Below are 20,087 nucleotides of genomic sequence, written 5' to 3' on the forward strand. Positions count from 1 at the left end.
GGCATAGAAGTTGAGAGCCACCGTCACCTTCACTGCCACCGACAGAGACGTCCTGCTCCTCAGCTGTGGCTGCAGATCTCTGCGAAGCAGGTGGCAGATCTCAGTGACCACCTCCCTTCTGAATCGCAGCCTCCGAACACACTGCTCCTCACACATGTTCAGATATGAGAACTGCTGGCGGTATACCCTGGGTGGGTAAGGCCTCCTGTGCCGACACCTGTTGGCCCTTCTCCGTCTGGCCATGACTGGCACTCTCTCACGGCGTCTCTGATCCCTTTGAATGCAATGCAGAAAGCCAACGTTTCCACCCATTGTAGCCCCCATTACAGTATATGTGGTGTCTCAAGGCTATGGCACTGAAAGTGAAATCCAAGTGCAAAGCTCTGGCCTGAAGCCAGAAGTACCTGTGCGAGCGCTGAGTCAAAGCAGAAAGCTCTCTGCCTTTGTCTCTCACACAGAAGGATTGGCACAAAATGGCTGTCACTTATAATGCAGGAGGAGTCCCCTTTAAATAGTGCCCCCACACCCCGCAGCGACTGGGAACCGTTCCCCTCTACCAGTCGCTGGGGGCGCCAGGCGCAAAGAAGGGCGGCGCCACTGAAGTTCCGGTTTGGGGCGCAAAAAGGGCGTTGCACGATGAAATGACGTCAGGATCTGCGCGCGCAGCTGAGCGCGCACAAAGACTTTGCGCCGACGCTAAATCTCTGGTGAAGTTGGGGAGAGGCGCAGATCGCGCTGCGCCCGGCCGCTAGCCGCCTATCGCCCAACATCTCCTCCTCCTAAGGCGCTACCGGCTGGCGCAAGCAACTGAATTTCTAGGCCATAAGCCCTAGCAAGGCTTTTCATTTTCACCCCTCCCAGATGGCCTTCGTGAAGCTCATTGAGCACTCTCTCCCTTAACTTGGGTGGAATTACCACTCGGGATCCACACATCAAGGTCCCCTGGCATACTGACAGCTGTTCTCTTCTGGATGGGAATGCTGGCAACAGTGAGTCGCCATGTGTTGGCCATCCCTTCACCGTCAAGTCATATACCCGAGACAGTGTCGGGTCATTTCGGGTCTCCTTCTCTATATCAGCGTTAGTTACAGGCAAGCGTTCAATTATAGTCGAATGAAATATTTCGACAGGGTCCACTGCTGGTGCTTCCTCCGCAGTAGGCAGTGGCAGGCGTGATAGCCCATCAGTGTTTCCATGCTGTTTCATGCCCTTATACTTGATTTCATATTGGTTCGCCCCTAGAAAAAGGGACCATCTTTGTAGCCGTTGCGCAGTCATCACCGGAACGCCCTTCTTTGGATTAAAGATGGAGACAAGTGGTTGGTGGTCAGTCAGCAAGGTGAACTTCTGCCCGTGCAGATAGTGGTTGAACTTTTTCACTCCCCACACTAAGCTGAGGGCCTCCCTGTCAATCTGGGCGTAGTTATGCTCAGCTGAGGTTCGTGATCGTGACGCAAAGGCTATTGGCCTCTCTGAGCCATCCGAGAATTTGTGCGAAAGCACCGCTCCAATGCCATAGGGTGGTGCATCACACGCCAACCGAATTGGTAGTGCTGGGTTGAAATGAGCCAACACCTCTTTTGATGTGATCAATTCTTTGCTCTTCTGGAAAGCTCGTTTACATTCGTCATTCCACTTCCATGGTACCCCCGTTTGCAGTAGGGTGTTCAGTGGGTGTAGTACGGTAGACAAATTTGGCAAGAACTTATGGTAGTAGTTCACCAGCCCGAGGAACGACCTCAGTTGTGACACATTTTCCGGTGCTGGAGCCTTGACTACTTCCTCAATCTTTTCAGGGGACTTATGTAACCCCTCTACCCCTCTTCATCAATAACGTGGCCACAATACGAGATCTGCTTCTGGAAAAACTCGCATTTGTGGCGATTAGCTCGGAGCCCATATTCCTTCAATCTAGTGAGCACCTGCTCCAGGTTGGCGAGGTGATCACTGTCATTTTTGCCCGTGACCAGGATGTCATCCAAATAACACTGGGTTCTGGAATCCCTTGCAGGACTTGATCCATTGCCCTTTGCCAAATAGCCGGAGCTGATGCTACCCCGAACACCAGCCGGTTTTATTGGTAGAGACATTTATGAGTGTTGATCGTGAGGTACTGTTTCGAGGCTTCTTCTACCTCCATTTGCAGGTACGCCTGGGCCAGATCAATCTTAGTGAAGCGTTTCCCTCCAGATAGCGAGGCGAAAATATCTTCAATCCGCGGAAGTGGATATTGTACCGTGTGAAGGACTGGGTTCACTGTCACCTTAAAGTCCCCACGGATGCGAACCTTCTTTGGTTCCCCAGGCGTATTACTCAATGACCTCTTCATTACAGGAACGATGGGTGTAGCCCACTCGCTCCAGTCCACTTTGGACAGTACTCCTGAACGTTCCAAACCTTCCAGCTCTGCTTCAACGGCTGGGCGGATCGCATAAGGCACCGGTCTGGCCTTAAAAAACTTTGGGCTTGCATTTTCCTCTATTTTGATCATCGCTGTTATGCCTTTTAGTGTTCCGAGTTCCTCCTGGAACACTTCTTGTGTGTCAGTTAGCATTTTTGACAGTCATCCAGGTGTGACGTTGTCATCCTTTTTGGCATCTACAGTCAGTGCTTGTATGGAATGCCAATCTAGCTGTATCTTCCGGATCCATTCACGTCCTAGTAGTGGTGGTCCTCCCTCTGGCAATACATATAGGTCCATTTTTGGTGTTTCCTTGCCGTTATATATAACGTTCACCCTTATTTTTCCTTTGGGGTAGACTTTTTGCCCCGTGTACGTCTTCAAGATGATCTCTGTATCTCTCAAGGGTATATGTGAGAATAGCCGCTTGTAGTCCCTTCAGTTTATGACTGTTAGGGCTGATCCTGTGTCCAATTCCATTTTCACTTGGACTCCGGCTATCTTGAGCGTGACCCAGATAGTTTGGTGATCCTCCGTTTTGATCACATTATGTAGTTTCAGACAACCCAGCTCCTTGCTTCCGGAGTCTGTATCCCTTTGCTGTTCGTCTGAACTACTCTCCATCACCTTATGTACCTTCTTGTACTTCTCCTGTGGAGATTTCTTGCTGCTGGTCATGTGTTGTTCTGCCGCAGCGATAGCACTTCACTGTTCCGTATGCCATTTCATTTGTGCCATATTCTTGCGGTCTCCATTGTATCTCAGCCGCGCCCCGTGCTGCTGCTTCGTGTGATACTGCCATGCTGAAAGCCTTGTCCAGCGTAAGATCCTTTTCTGATAGACGCCGTTTCCGGGTTCCTTCACTTTGAAGCCCACACACAAACTTGTCCCTTAAAGTATCTGCTAGTCCCGTTCCAAACTGGCAGTGTTTCGATAGCTTGCGCAGTTCTGTTAAATACTCAGCATTACTTTCATCTTAATGCTGGTTCCTTTTGTGAAACTTAAATCTTTCTGCTATCAGCAGCGGTGTGGGGTTTAAGTGGTCCTGTAGGATTGCCACTATGCTTTCAAAATCCTTTTCCACTGGCTTCTCTGGGGTTACTAGGTTTCGCAGTAAACCATACGTTTTTGCACCCATGGAATTCAACAATATCAGTGCTTTCCTGGCATCTGGCACTTCATTCGCCTTGCAGTACACTTCTATGCGTTCTACATATGTCGCCCAATCTTCGACTTCATTGTCGAACGCTGTGACACTGCCACTCTTCGGCATCCCTGGGTGTGGTTAGACTGGCTAAAAATGGCATCTCCCGCGCTCTACCTTCTTCTCCGCTGGCTCAAAAATGGCGTCTCCCGCGCTCTCCCTTCTACTCCGCTGCGGCTCAAAATGGCGTCTCCCGTGCTTTCCTTTCTTCCCCCGCGGACGCTGCTCAGCCCTTGAACACCGGCCGCGCTCTGCGCGTTTTCCTGCGCGCCTCTCTCGTTGACGCCGCTCGGTCCTGAACCCCGGCTGCGCCCCGTGCGCTCTACCCTCTCTTTTTTTTTCCGTCGACGCCGCTCGGTCTTCAGCCCCAGCTGCGCCCTGTGCGCTTTACCCTCTCTCTTACCACGCCGACGCTGCTCGGCCTTCCCCTGTGCCGTCGGTCGGCTCCAGCCGCCGCCGTCCGGGAAGGGTCTGCGCCGTACCTGCTGCCAGCCCGTCTCACTGGAGTCTCCGCCGGATGGTCGACGCCCGTGCCTCTGGACTCTCCAAAGAAACAGCAGTACTTTCTTCACTATCTCCTTGTCAAAGAACCGTTTACAACAGAATTCACAGCAATGATGGAATTTCCTTCTGCAGAGTTGCAGGTAGGTTCGAATTTTCTCGTCACCAATGTTAAATCCGTGAATCTTGATGTATGGTGTCCTCAATAAATAGACAGAGACTGCAGAGGAACAATCAACAGGTGTTTACTGGATGAGGGTTACTCTAAAAACTAACAGTACAAATCCCTACTCAGGGTTTATATACAGGTGTGGTCACTGCCGGTACTACAGTATACAGGAGCTGTAAAAAGTAGTTCTCCCCTTAAAGGTACATACACTACAATTTGGACAAAGGTACACCAATCATTCTATTCCAAAATCCAGGCCAGTGCCTTGTCTAATTCCTTGGAAACACCAGCAGTTTTATACTGCTCGGTGTAGAACTGTGTGTAGAGGAATCAGACTTGGACACGTGCACAGGGTCTGCCTTGGATATCCAAGGCATTTCAGTCACAATGCCATTTGAGTCTGCTGATCATTCTCTATGTAGGTCGGCTATCTAATGTCGAGAGAGAGAGGTATGACGAGCAACATCTTTATACTGGGTGGAGGAGGCTATTCTGGGAGAGATCATTTCATTCAGCAAGCTTGGGCCCATGAGCCAAGCTGTCACTTGCTTCCTGACAGTTCACATAGTTGTTCGAGTACGTTTTAGGGTGTTATTCATCTGGGTAAAGCCAGTCTAGATAGCTGCCGTATTTCTTCAATTACCAGGGCACTGGGAGTTTCCTGCCTGACTCCTGTGAGAAGTCCCAAATGTCGATTCCTCCTCCAATTGGTTGCTTGCAATATTCAACTCCTGGTGTGCAGGTATACTGTTGTGAAAGGCGACATCCTCAGGTTATCCATGTTTCATTTTCATCCTCATCAAAAGCCATAGGGCGGATTTCTTTGCTGGTGCCTTATGTTCTCCAGGTTGCGACATTCTAGAAGAGTTGGTTTAACACATGGGAAAGAAAGACAAGTATCGGTTACCCAGGTAGAATAATGCGACATTTGTTTTACGCTAGATTTAAAACAATTATTGCTGATTCTGGCCAATGTTTATCCCTCAATCAACATCACTTAAAAAAAAAAACCAGATTATCCTGTCATTATCACATTGTGTGCAGAACCTTGCTGTGTGCAAATTAGCTATTGCGTTTCCTACATTACAACAGTGGCTACCCTTCAAAAGTACTTCATTGGCTATAAAGTGCTTTGGGATGTCCTGAGGTTGTGAAAGGCGCCATATAAAGGCAAGTTCTTTCCTTTATTTTCTTTATTGAATGAAAAAGGAAGCTGGTGATGTGAAGCTTGGCCACAGTTGGAGTATGGTGAACAGTTAAGATCAGCTCACTAGACAAAGGCTATAAAAGAAGTGGAAATGGTGCAATGTAGATTCACTAGGATGTTGCCAGAGATGTAATGGGTTACAGTTGTGAAGAAGTTGGGGCTTTTAATTTCACTAGAGCTGAGAAGGCAGAGGGGCGACCTGCTATAGGTCTTCAAGATTAGGAAAGGTTATGACAGTGTAAATGGCATTACACTGGTCAGTGAGGCACCAGCTAGAGGGCCCAAATTTAAAATAATCGCAAAAAGAATTAAAGTAAAGGTTAGAAAAAAAATTATTTTCCAGAGGGTGCTTAGAGCTTGGAATTCTCTGCCACAAGCTGTAGAAGCAGAGTCCCTGAGTACTTTTATAAGAGAGTTAGATAATTGAAAAAGAATAATATTGAATAATAAGGGAAGAGAGCAGGAGAGGAGACGAGTGTGGAGAAAACTCCAGGCCCAACTCAATGCCCTTCCTGTGCTATAACATTCTATCTTTCTAACATACTCATCAGCCGTCGTGCTGCTCAGACCCAAACATAATCAAAAGAAGTAGATAGAAAGCACAGAAAAAATAAACGTAATCGTAGTTTCTTTAGTCAAATAAGGAAACATTTTTCTTTTGACATCTGTTTGAATTCCTGGGCAGCAATTATGAGGAAACCCACCCTAAATGTACAAACATATTAGAGGCCAAATAGACAAAATTACGAATAAAAATGGGATAGAGATGATGATGAAGAAAATAGCTAAATGATGTGAAAGGTTTGTCAAAGGCAAGATTATTTTCAGTTGGCAACCTTAACATGCAGCTGTGGGGAGGGGGGAATCGCCAACCCAAGCAGCACTGACCCCTGTGGCGCAGAACCTAGGAACATAAGAAATTACAGGACTGATAAAGGCTCTGCAGTCAAACTGGCTAGTCTCAAAATATTATGGGGTGGAAATTTGTTACTGCCCATTTTCAGGGCTGAAAAAGATGGTGTGCTGGGAACACGCGACAGAAGCCAGCGGCCTAGGGATCACCCGAAATCGAGTCTCGGGCCTAATCAACATATTGCCAGTGAGCTGCGAAAGGCAATCAGGCATCCAGAGACAGCTGACCCGTTTCACGAGGATGAAGTTGGCCTGACTGCCTCCCCGGCAGCGGCCCTCAGGTAGTTCCTGGGAGGGAGGTGATCGGAATGGAGGGATTGATCGGGAGGGTGGGGGCCGCGCGGATGCCGGCAACGGTCTTTGGGACTGCTGTGGAGCCGGGAGGAGCACTTCCTTACTTTTTCGGTGGCACCCACCGGCGGTTCCTTTAAGGGCTGGTGATTAGGCCGCGTGTAGACATGGTGATCCTAAACACAGCAGGCCCAGCGCCGGCTGCCTTCAGGACAGTTAATTTCGGGAAGGGGGCCTCAAGCAAGCATTAGGCTCCAATTTGTACATGCAAAGGGCCGAGCACCTGTTTCAGGCGTAGGCCCTGGACGCCTATACTGGAGCTTTTATCAATATGGCGGGTGGCGCACTTCTGGTGCGGAATGTGTGCGTGATCCCCTCTCCCGGCACATTGGACGCATCGGCACCCATTTTTATGCCTGTAAAACAGGCAGGGAGTCAACAAATTTCTAGACCACTATTCCTAAATCATCCACCCCCTCAAATATCTATCTAGTTCTCTCTTAAATGTTCTCACATTATCTGCCTCCCTGGGAAGTCTGTTCCACACATTCACCATTCTTTGGTTGAAGTAGTAAAAATTTAAACTGCGATTGAGACTGGAGCGCCGATAAATAGTCAGAATAAAACCAGCTTCAGCAGAGAACTTCACGGAATTTAAAGATCCTAATAATTATTTGAAATTGAAGGGAAACACTTAAAATTGTTGCTGATTGATCGGTACCTTATTGGTTTCATCTGGATCATAATTGAAATGACTGATGTGCAAAAACTATTCATGCAAATCACTCCTTGGTAATCTCGAAATAAAGAATCAAAGAAGAAAGAAAGAACTTGCACTTGTATTGCCCTTTTCACGACCTCAGGATCTCCCAAAGCACTTTACGGCCAATGCAATATTTTTGAAGTGTAGTCACGGATCAGTAAACTAATACATGCTTCAAGCTAATTTATGTTTTAGTCAGTTTACAGCCCAAAGTCTTGTGGCAAATTATATTCTGCTCGCAATGAATGATGTGATGGCTCCATCACTGAGTAATCCAATCTCCAAGATAATACAGGTAGACTACCCTTTATCCGGACTTCCGAAAACCGAAACCCTCTAAAAACCGAAGGTTTTTTCGTTCAGCGTAAGTCGTGCGTACGAACGAAAAAACCTTCGGTTTTTAGAGGGTTCCAGTTTTGGAAGTTCGGATAAAGGGTAAGTCGTGCGCACGACCCCCCGCCGGCCCCGACAACCGCCGACCCCCCCGCCGGCCCCGACAACCGCCGACCCCCCCGCGGACCCCGCCGGCCCCGACAACCGCCGACCCCCCCGCGGACCCCGCCGGCCCCGACCGACTTACGCTGAGCGTCAGCGTAAGTCGTGCGCACGACCCCCCGCGGACCCACCTTCCGAAATCCGAAATTCTCCTTTATCCGAAACTCGGCTGGTCCCGAGGTTTTCGGATAAAGGATAGTCTACCTGTATTTATTTAGTTGACAAAATGTACTGCTAGCACAGACTGTGATTCAATTCCTAACTGATGGAAACATGGAATATTTAAAGGATCAATTCTTTTGTGCTCTTATTTACTTTAACCATCCTTTTGCCCCAGTATCTACTTTATTCGTTACTCTACAAGAGACTTTTGGGGTTAAATTTGATAGCCCCAAAAATGGGCACAGGGATCGCGATGCCCAATTAACCCGCGCCCGTTCAATGTGACGCAGGCAGCACACCAACTTCTCACCGAAAATCGCGAGAGACTAGCAGCAGTTAAAGTTAGCCTGCATCTTTTAAAGGGGAGGTGAACTGTGGCTGGAGATTGTTCTCCAATGGATTCTGACCTGGGAAACATTCAGTAATGGCACAAAATGGGAAAGAGTGTGCTCCAAGTTTTTCTGAGGTTGCATTGAAGGCCTTGGCGGAGGAGGTGGAAAGGAGGGGAGATGTGCTGTATCCACAGGGGGCCAGGAAACCCACCAGACACATACTCAGAAGGCAGTGGGAGTAGATAGCTGTGGTAGTCAATGCCAGCAGTCAAACACCGAGGACCTGGATGGAAGGAAGACTTGCATTTATATAGCGCCTTTCACGACCACCAGACGTCTCAAAGTGCTTTACAGCCAATGAAGTACTTTTGAAGTGGAGTCACTGTTGTAATGTGGGAAATGCGGCAGCCAATTCGCGCACAGCAAGCTCCCGCAAACAGCAATGTGAAAATGCCCAGATAATCTGTTTTTGTTATGTTGGTTGAGGGAGAAATATTGGCCAAGACATTGGGGATAACTCCCTTACTCTTCTTTGAAATAGTGCCATGGGATCTTTTAAGTCCACCTGAGAGAGCAGACAGGGCCTCGGTTTAACATCTCATCCAAAAGACGGCACCTCCGACAGTGCAGCACTCCCTCAGCACTGCACTGGAGTGTCAGCCTAGCTTTATGTGCGCAAGTCTCTGGAGTGGGACTTGAACCCACAACCTTCTGACTCAGAGGCGAGTGTGCTACCAACTGAGCCACAGCTGACACTGATGCAGTGCCGTAAGAAGTTCAATGACCTCACACAAGTGGCCGAGGTCAGTGAAAGCATCTTCAAATGCCATATCTGTACCATTACCCTCAGCCACTGCTCAATGCACCACACCCCCATCACTCACCTACCAACAATCTCTATCAATCAGGACTCCTACCTAAAATTCATAGCTTCACCTCACCCTCACACTGCTGCAAGCCTCACACTCACATCTCACAGCTTGCACACACTGCCAGATATTCAACCATGACAGCCACATCACCCAAACAGATTGCACCACACTCACTGACACACTTCCCTCTCTCTTGCAGGACAAGGTGGCGCACAACTGGAGGCAGCAGGGGCTAACCGGCAGGGGACGGGTATGCCTGTATTTCCTAACCCCCATGGAGGAGACGGTGCTGGCCATTATTGGGATGGCCATTGCTGAGGCTGTGACCAGGGGCAGGGCTGAAACCATAGAAGGTGACTGTAACCTCATACCTCATCCTCCTTCTCACACCCCACTTCCCCCTCATCACACAATCTCTTCTGATTTACAAGCTGCAGATGGTGTAAGCAGGCACCTCTTACTTTCTCCCATCCCCTCACCACAACCTTACCTTTGTGCCGTTCTCTCTTCTGATACCCAAGAACTGCAACATGGCCAGGCAGTGGTGGAAGAGCAGGAAGAAAGTGAAGGTGAAGACACACCGTCACTCGATTTAACACTCGCAGCCACCAGCTCAGATACTGACACTGCATAATTTAGAGGATAGCATTTAGGCGGGATCGGCACGTGTTGAGATACTGGGCATGAGTGGCCTGTTGCCAGGGCAGGGGGCAAAGATAGAGCAGGTGCCAGCTCGCCAGAGGGCGAGGTCGTACACAAGTTCTGCTGCAGAGGACTCAGATGAGCACTTCGCTGGGGCAGGCTACAGAGGAAGGCTGATTGGTATGCACAATGAAATGCTTGGTCCATTGGGAAGCCTACCTGCATTGTCAAGGAGCACGGAGGAGTCTGAAACCAACTTGGCACAGGGCTTTGCGCAGAGCTTGGAGCCCATCCTTTCCAGCATGGAAGTGATGGCCAACTCCATTACCACACTTGTAGACCCAACCATGATGCAGGGTCTGATGGCCAATGTCTCAGCTTCCATTGCAGCACAAGCAGCAGCCACCCAACATCTGCGTGCTGCAGTGGAAGCTCAGACTGCTGTCATGCAAGCTCTGCTGCTATCATGGTTCTGGATTCCAGTGTTCAAAGTGACTTGCAGGGTTTCACAGCAGTCCAGCAATCTGTCCTCCAACAGATTACTAGGATTGCTGAGGCACCACCCCGGGGGGAGTGGCAGTGGCTCCATGGAGCACGAACCTGCTGTCCTCTCTCAGGATGAGAGCATTCGTCCTCCCACCACTACCACTCCAACAGTGCCCTTGCTGTTTCCTGTCAGCCCAGACTGCTGCCGCCCAGGTTGAGGTGGTGCAGTCTGAAGCCGGGCCTTCTAGGCCCAGAGCTGCTCGAGGTCGTCGTCCAAGGACATCTGCAGTTTCCTCCACTGAAAGTCAGCAGCCTTCCACCAGACATGCTGCAGCCTCTGGGGTAGCACCTCGTAGGAGCAGTAGGACAGGCAAAGGCACAGGAAACACAGGCACTAAGGAAATGCATAAGGGTGATTAGTTGACATTTGTATTCAAAATGGCACGATTTTATTTATAAATTTGGCTTGGAATGTTGATTTTGTGGAGGCTTTTATTTTTGCATTGTGGCCAAGCTATGCTGTGATGGTCAGTGACAGAGGGACGGTAACGTGTGGGACTGCTGGTGATTGGGAATTGGGGTTGGTGGTTGCCGGTGTAGCCAATATGGTGTGCGCCATTTTGGACATCTAAGACCCAAAAAACGGTCGATATGGATCCAAATTTTGCACCATTTGACTATAGTAAAATTTTAAGTAAACTGAAAGGTTTTACTTGACTTTGGGTGCTGGTGTAAAATGGGCGATATCAAATTAGCCGCCTCACTCTATTGTCCTTTCTGTTGTCTTCAATAGAGCGGAAAATCAGGCAGGGTGTAAACTGAGCGGCTAGTTCGATATCACCCATTGTAGACCATCACCCGAAGTTAAAATGACCGCCTCTGTGTCTGAGCAAACTAGTTTACGAGGCTTAATTTACTTTCTGCACATTTCCCTTGAATTAGAAGTCACAGCTGGTGACCAAATTTAGGAGATTACCATCGGAGAGATTTCCCTTTCCTCAGGTGTCTGGGAATACTCTGCAAAGGAGAGTAAAAGGCAGCGGGGATGCGTGACACCAGGTCCCTGCCCCTTTATGTTGCTGGGGATCTCCCGGGGGGGGGGGGGGGGGGGGGATGCCTACAGCTGCAGCAGCCGGACATCTGAGAGGGGAGGGCCCTCATTAGGAGGGGTACCCAAAAGAAACAGACGTCAGTCTTTGAGCCCAGGCCCGCTCAGAGTAACAACTGGATTCAAAATGATCTTCTAGCTTCACACCTGTGGAACAGAATGGCAGCGATTAACAGATGGATGAAGTCGGGAACTAGGATGTCTCCAACTAAAAGTAATTTGTTCCTTTGCCTAAGAAAAAGCCCTTTGTTTGTATTGTATAATGGATTACCATCCAGGCAGTAAAGCTGAAAATCTACCTGAACATATTATCTGACTTACCTTGTGCCACGTCAGAGAAGATCCATTAGTGCTATTTGCAGCACTAATGCATCTTCCATGACATTGCTCCCAGTAAATCAGATCATAAGTTCAGGTGGATTTTCAGCTTCACTAATACAGATGCTGGAAATCTGAAATAAAAACAGAGAAAGCTGGAAAGACTCAGCAGGTCAGGCAGCATCTGTGGAGAGAGAAACAGAGTTAACGTTTCAGGTCTGACAAAAGGTTCCAGCATTTTCTGTTTTTTTTTTAGCTTCACTGCCTGGACGTTAATCTATTATAGAACCAGCAATGGAATGCAAATCAGGCACTGTAATGCCACCCTCCCCCCCCTTTCCTCTCCCCTCTTTTCCCCTCCCCTCATATCCCCTCCCCTCATTTCCTTTCCCCTCCCCTCCCCTTACTTCCTCTCCTCTCACCTAGCCTCCTCTCATCACTTTCCTCCCTTTCTCTCCTTTCCTCTCCTTCCTTCCCTGCACCTCCCCTCTTCTCCCCAGTCCTCCTTTCTCTCTCCTGCTTTCCCTCCACCTCCACCTTCGCTCTCCTTCTCCTCCTCCTCCTCCCTTTCCCTCCCCTCCCTTTCCCTTTTCCCTCCTCCCTGAAGCACCCTCTTCCAATGACAGGAATACTCGAAGCATTCAGCCCACATTTAAAAACAGCAAGCATAGACTTTATTTTTCTTCGTAAAGCCAGTACATTTTCCAGGCTGAGTCACTCGGGGTTGGACTAACGATACCGCTGCACCAGCTGAGCTGCGCTCCACGCTCTGCACCACATTCCTCCTGACCTCCTTCCCGTTGACAAGGCAGCATGCTCTGCTCACCAATCAAATGAGAAACACATGTGTCTCTAAACTCACAAAGTTACATGCTCGCTTTTAAAGGAGACAACCTTTCTTGTAAACTCTTGCAATACTGGGGGGGAGGTGGGAAACCCGCATTGAATCTCGCTGTAATGCAGCTTAGTTTTAGGTCATTATCCAGATTTATACTTCGATAAATATCGTTGAGGAATAATTAAAATGTACAAGAGGGAAATAGGAACACACCATCGCAAGGCTCCAGGCGCCACAAGAAGAGTGACCCAACCTCTCGGCAAGATAACGCAACCCCCCCTGTTCACCTTATCCAGCTCGGCCCAGGACTACCATCAACAGAATACCTTGATTGAGGAAGAACAGAGGAAGCAACACCACATGACCCTAGATTGACTAACCTGTGGAAACGCCTGAAACGTTAAGCTGTATATTTTGTTCCATGTGTAACTTTTTTTTAAATTCAGTTACTAAACTAGGTAGGATTATAATGACTCAGCAAAATGCATCAATAAAAATCTAATACTCATTCTATTTCTCTATCCAGTTAGCTGTTTAGCTAGTAATCAAATTTTGATATTGATTTGCATGATTCAGTCCTTGTACATTGCTTAGCTTGATCCTGTTTAATGTAACAGTTCCACGTTGTGCCAACATTTTTATTGGGGGTAATTTTAACCCCTCCGCCCCACGAATTTGAAAAGATGGGAAACCCGACCCCAAACCTGCCACGAACGAGCCTACTTCTGGCTTAGCCGCGGTGGGATTGGGGTCCGAGTAAACCCTTCTGTAGAGGTGGGTGGGTAATTATAATATTTAATTGAGGCTGTGTGCTTCAATTTGGATTTAACGGCTACAGGCTGGGTTTCCCAGGGCTCCAGAAACCCAGCAGCAATAGGGAGGTGGGAGCTGCCAGATCCAGCAGCTAAGTGTTTTCCAGCACTGCTTGTGGGCCAAGAGCAGCAAGGGTGCTCCACCGCCCCCCCACCCACCCCGGCCCCGCAAGCAAACCTGCCACCATCTCTCCCTTCCATGCCATCGGTTGAACGTCCCGCAATCTCTTCACCGCGCGCTCCAAGCCCCCTTTCTCCCCCACGATCTCTCTCCCCCACCCCCACTGCGATCTCTCTTTCCCCTACTATCTGAGCTCACCCATACCAACCCCCGGCCTTCTCGATTGCCAGGAACTGCAGACTTTCCCGCCCGGCAGGTGGCCAGCCTTTTTAATGTGGCTGTTAAATTCGGCAGGACTTCCGCGTTCCCAGCTTTTCAGGCCACTGACGGGTGCCCCCGCTCACTCCCCGCCTCACCGTAAATATTGGGGCCATTATGTCAATGTATGCTGTTGTTACAGTGGAATGAAAGGGTTCAACTGCATCAGTATGTAAACCAATGTGCAATTCTGAAAATAATTTAAGAAATGAATCTTGGAGTGTGTTAAACTCCTAGAATGTCATCAGATTCCACACCTCAGTTAGTCAATGTACTTGTTCCTCAGTTGAGAGAGCAGTAGTTTATTCTTCCTCATTAAACCTGTCTGGCCACTGTTTGACACTAAGTACTGCTGACCTGAGTTTTCGACTGGAGACCCAGTCTAACAGTCACGTTCAGGTTATGCATGCTTAGCTGTGGTGTGAGCTTGAGGAGGATGTTGCCAGTGCAGGGAAATATATTCATCTGGTAAAGTAATCATCAGGAACATTTGTTACAAAATAACCTCTAAATCCTTACACACATCAATTATTTCAACATGTTCACCCTGTGCCTGATGTGGACAGCCTAGCCCAGACGCCAGGCTCTAATGCTGGGTAACATTACCTCTCGAAGGGCCTTCTATAACAAATCATCTTGTCCATGTGAGCTTTATCTTTTACAACAACCAACAACTTGCATTTATATAGTGCCTTTCGAGTGTGTCTCAAGGCGCTGCACAGGAGCGTAATCAGCCAAAAATTGGCACCGAGCCCAAGAAGGAGTAGGACAGGTGAGTCAAAGAGGTAAGTTTTAAGGAGCATCTTAAAGGAGGCGAGAGAGGTGTGGCGGTTTTGGGAGGGAATTCCTGAGCCTAGTTACATTAAATTTACAGCACAGAAACAGGCCGTTCGGCCCAACTAGTCTATGTCGGTATTTATGCTCCAGCCAAGCCTCCTCCCAACCCTTTTTCTCTAACCCTATCAACATATCCTTCTATTCCTTTCTCCCTCGTGTGTTTACCTAGCTTCCCTTAAATGTATCTATGCTAGTCACCTCAACTACTCCGCGTGGTAGCAAGTTCCACATTCTAACCACTCTCTCGGTAAAGACGTTTCTCCTGAATTCCTTATTGGATTTATTAGTGACTATCTTATATTTATGACCCCTATTTATGTGTTGGCATTAATATAAATACTAGTAGAGATTGGTGACACTGAAGTGCTAGTTATTTTCCTTTCAGCAGCCACAAATTCTGTGCTATCGAATGAATATTAATTGGAATACTACGGACATACAGCCTGCAAAAGCTAATAATATCTAACATTGCTATTTTTTCAAATGCAATGATAGCAACTTTCAGTTAGCATTGGGTGTAAAATACTCTATTAGGAAAATTCTGCAAACAGCAAGAATGTTGAACCCAGTTGAAGGCAAGGGTCCTCAGCATTTTTAATATAATGTAATATTTTATACCTTTCTGAAATATTTTGAATACCACATACGTGGCACTGCCACACTGCCACAATCCGGGTGTTACTGGTATCAGTGGGCCAAGGTCTACACGAGGTGACAAGAGTATAAAATATTGGCATACTGTGTTAAAGGGGTTTGCCTGACACCACCTCCTCCTTAAGTGGTGTGTATGAAAATTCACAGTTAATCAAAGGGACAAAATGCATCACTGCGGTTGCAGTTATTACACAGCGTGGAGTTAAACATTGCAGTGCCAGTGTCGTTTGATGACAGCTCAAAAGTAATAATTTCTACTCACTCTATAAACACACTGGAAACCCAATATTGATCCATTTAAAAAATGTTATTATTGAATATCCCATACAGTAAGCAATAGGGAGAGGAGGATCAAACAGGAGTCAGCAAAGATATGACTGAGAGTTTTGTTTTATTCAGCACTTTTTCTTGTGTTTCCAGTACAGTGGAATAGCAAGTCACAGGACGAGCAGGGTACTAACTGTGTCACAATATGTGAGCTGCGCTAACAGATGCCAATGTCTGTATATTGAGCACTGCCCTGTGGGTAAATGTGCCAAAGCCACACTGGGTAAATGGAGGGCATTCCTGCAGTTCTGTTTATTTAATATTGTTACTGAGGCCAGTACATAATGGAGCCAGTAAGTAATGAAGGCCGTACATAATGCATTCTTCAGCTCTAAAATAACAAGCCTGGACATTTTGTGTGCACCAGCATGCACACGAATGTTGCCAATACACAGAGAATAAATAAAACTATTTCTTTAAGTGGACCTAAAAGAATACACAGTAAACCACTTGGTATCTAACTCACTGTTTGGGCTCATAAAAATCTTGCTGTTAGTAACCCATCAGAATTGGCAGCCGTTAAAATATTCTGTGGATTATTTACAGTGTGGGCTCTTTCATGTTTTCATGAAAATGTTTCCAATCTGCTGGTTCAAAAGTACTAAAATACTTTGAATAAAGAAAATATAATGTAAAAGTTAAATGAAATGTTGGGGTTGTTACTGGGACAAGTGTGTTTAAATATTTCCTGAACATTTATCCTCGAATTTAATTTGTGCCATATTGTTTAAAATATATATATGAAAATGTCCTTTAATGTGGACTTCATTTACTGGCTGATTATTTTACATCTGTTGATAGTCCAATAAATGGTGAAGTTAAATATTAAAGGATTCTTGATCCTGGTGTTACAATGGCTTTGTGAGCTCCATTTAATTGGTGTGCTGTGTGTCTGCTGCCCCCACACAGGAATGCTGGCACAGACTGGCAGATCCAAACAGACACATTAGCATAGCAACGGGAAGAGGATTAATGCCTGCTTTCTGTTACTGGAATAAGCGTGATCACTTAGAATTACAGCTTTATCGCATTAACTTCTATTTCTCTGGTTTCTGTTTTGCTCAAGCTGATTATGAGCCAGCAAGGTTGGTGACTAACTTCCTTCAATACAACATTAAATTGCTGCTGGTGACTAGCTAACACTGAAAGCTACAGTTTTTGAACAGATCTTGTTCTGGTCCAGTGCAGGCTACTTGTTTTAATAATCTACTTAAGCTTGGGCGACTTCTGATGAATGATGTCATTGAATGCTTTTGACCAAAGTAAGGAAAGCAGTAAACAGTGGGACGTGAAACAATAGGGTACAGTTGTCTAAAAGCTGCTGGAGCTATTACATGGCTGAATGTAAGGTAAGGTGTCAGCAATCTGTTTTGAAATTGCAGTAGAGTTTGATTTGTTATCCCAGTAAATTTGCCTCTCGTTTTATACCCGCTCTTGGCTTTGGATCAGGAGTTGAACAGATGTCTTTCTGTGTCTTAAAGCAGTTAGAAATTCCCTCTGTTGTGCCATTTCACTGTTTAGTCAACTTAAATCTGACTTAGAGGCACATGGTGTGTTGTTAAAGATTGTACAATTACCTAGCAACCAAGAACTTAAATAGCTAAGGAAAATCTAACTAGTTTAGGAAAGTGATGAACCACTGCATTTCCAACAAGTTTTTCAGGAAAGTAAATATTTTGGCCAGCTGATATGACTTATTCTTGTGTAATTTCAAGCACATTGAAATGTTGCCTGGTTTAGTTGCAGGTTACAAATTCTTGCAACCTCTATTCAGATTTTCCTGCACAGTCATTGTGAATTTGAGGCCAGTAGATCGATTTAGACAATTTAGGAAGCAATTCTCATCATGAGTAATTTCTTGGAGAAATGTGTCAGTGGGTGGTAGAAGAGCTTATATAGTGGGAGTGCAGTGCCTTTGTGACAGTATCCAGTCGCTTAAAGCTACAGTGGTCCAAAGGCAAGCTGGATATCCAGGTAATGACTGACTGTATACTCAATGGGGCTAATTCACCAACTGACAAAAGAACTGGTGACTGGAAGAAAAAGGGAAATGGTCACAAACCATATGGCAGCTTAAAGATCAGCACTGAATTTATTGAGTTCAACAATTTCAGATCATAACCTCGGCCCCTATTATATTTTTATATATTTTTTATCCACACCTTTGGTTTGTGCCTTTTCCTTTTTTTTCTCTCCCACATGGCAGCTGTCTCTCACTCTGCCAGCGTATTTCACACTTCATCTAGAGCCATCTTTTGTCTCTTTACCTGTCCTATTACCATCTCGTCTCGCCTTGAATATCTCTTAATGTCTCTTCACCTCTCTGACCTTCCCTTTTGTTCTTTCATCCCCTCCCCCATTTCCCAGCCCCCAAACCCGCTTTTCAATCTGTCTCATTTCCTGCTTTTTTCTCAGTTCTGAAGAAGGGTTTCGACCTGAAACGTTAACTCTGTTTCTCTCTCCACGGATGCTGCCTGGCCTGCTGAGTTTTTCCAGCATTTTCTGTTGTTATACTGAATTTATCTTCCTCGGTTGGCAATCTTTGTTCTTTAATTCCTAAGTGAGGCTTAAAATAGCTCCCACTGGATTCATAAGTGTCATCTATCCTGGACACAATCAAAGCCTGGCTACTTGCTAATGCGGGGTTGGGCTTATTGTTGTTTCTGAGTGAACCACTGAATGGAGAGACCCAACAGCTTCCCTGAGTTATGTTATTTGTGATTCATCACCGGTTAAACCAAATGAAAGATGTTTCACTGCTTAAAGAGGGGACTTTTCATTGACTTCTGGCTGAGGTTTAAATTATTATAACTGTTTGGCTATTGAAAATGAAACACCTCTGTTCTGGGCTAAAGGCAAAGTATTCTATTAGGTTCTTGATTGATGTAAAATATTTCTTTTATACCTGAATATTAAAATTTTAGGATATAACCATTTTTTAGGAAAATTGACTGTTAACTTCCATCTCACTGAGTAATTTCTAATTTTTTTAGCAACTAATGTGTGAAATTATTAAACTAGTATTAATAACTATTTCTGTCGATTTATGTTGTGAAATATTTTGCCAAGTTTGACAGGTTAATAAGTAAGGGATATCCAGCCGTATACTAAATGACTGACCTTTTAACACACAAGTAATCAAGTGTAAGTGTACTAGGAATTGCAGTTCCTGAATATGTGAGAGCAGGTGGCAGCTGGATTCTCCATTTGTGTACTATGAGCAGCTCAGAGTGTCGGTATTGAAAGTTTCTTTAAGACTTGGTTAATATTTATTATGAGGGAACACTTCTATGATGGTGCAGACTGCTCTGTGATGATATTTGAAGAGGCCGCCACAGTCGGCCACGTTCTCTCATTTGAAAGACATTTTAAAATTGCTTTTGAGTCCAGTTGTGTTCAGTGAGTCATATTCAGTGGAGACTGGGCCTCTGGAAAACATTTCATAGTATAAAGAAAAATGACTAATGTAGGCTGAATGAGAGTAACACAGCACAAAGGAAGGAGGAGCAGGGGATTGCAGGATATATAAATAAATTGAGTACAAATTGCTCAGCTTTCTGACTACAGATATATTATAATTCAGAGTTTGAAGGGTATTTCTTCCTCTTGATGAAACTCTGCAGACGTGCTAAAGAAAGTTGGGGTTGCAGCATTGCTATTGCTTTAAAAATTCAGCAGCAGTGAGTACTCACAGTAAGTTGCGATGAAGAAGGGTTGGATGCTCATTTTTTTGATTTTAGTTTTGTGGCTTTTACAGCTTAAAATGCAGATATGATTAATGATGTGATAGTTCATAGTGTTGGTAATGGTGGTTTTGATGGGCGTATCCATATATGTGAAACATAAGTACTGCTACGTTATCAGTCCGAAATGAAAGGGACATAGATGGTGCAAAATGTTTTTCTCATTGTATTTCAAATCTTTTGTCTGAGAGGAAAAACAACTTGATATTTTCAGTGATACTTGGTGCCTGATGTTAAAAGTACCGCAAAGCGTTATGGTTGGCCTGCTGAACTGTTGTTCACCTGTGCTGTGTGTAGTCATCTGCATTTTAACATGGTGCGCAGCACTGTAACACAGCAAACTGTGTGGGTCTTAGCCATTGAGGGTAAAAAGAGGTGCACTGTGACATGAATCTTGCCATTCATGTGAAAATGACTTATGTAATAATACTGGGCAGCCTGCTGGTGGCGCTGTCCAGGGAGAGTATAAATACTCGGGCATGGGCCCAGCTTGTGCAGGACATTCTTTAACAGGAACTAGTGAAGGACACAACTAGATCTCCATGTTGAAAAACAGTTGATTAAAGCCTTGTTTAATACTCAGATCAAGTGCCGAGTAGTTTTCTTACGTCACACTGCTCTTCCAAATATGTGA

General features: G+C 46.0%; 1 protein-coding gene across 4 annotated transcripts in view; it reads left to right on the plus strand.

The window, feature by feature from the left end:
• sema3c (sema domain, immunoglobulin domain (Ig), short basic domain, secreted, (semaphorin) 3C) overlaps positions 1-20,087 on the plus strand; it is a 355,573-nt gene that overhangs the window by 185,402 nt on the left and 150,084 nt on the right. Inside the window, exon 1 of one of the 4 annotated variants that reach the window (XM_086010367.1) lies at positions 16,698-16,795. The exons of 2 other annotated variants lie outside the window; for them this stretch is intronic. The gene's annotated coding sequence lies outside the window, so the exon portion shown is untranslated. Of the gene's footprint in view, positions 1-16,697; positions 16,796-16,836; positions 17,060-20,087 lie in introns of those variants that run through there. One more of the 4 variants, XM_086010364.1, reaches the window with a different exon arrangement.

The sequence above is a fragment of the Somniosus microcephalus genome, chromosome 17 (assembly GCF_052327205.1).
Source record: "Somniosus microcephalus isolate GS21.2 chromosome 17, FLI_Smic_1.0, whole genome shotgun sequence".
NCBI lineage: Eukaryota > Metazoa > Chordata > Chondrichthyes > Squaliformes > Somniosidae > Somniosus > Somniosus microcephalus.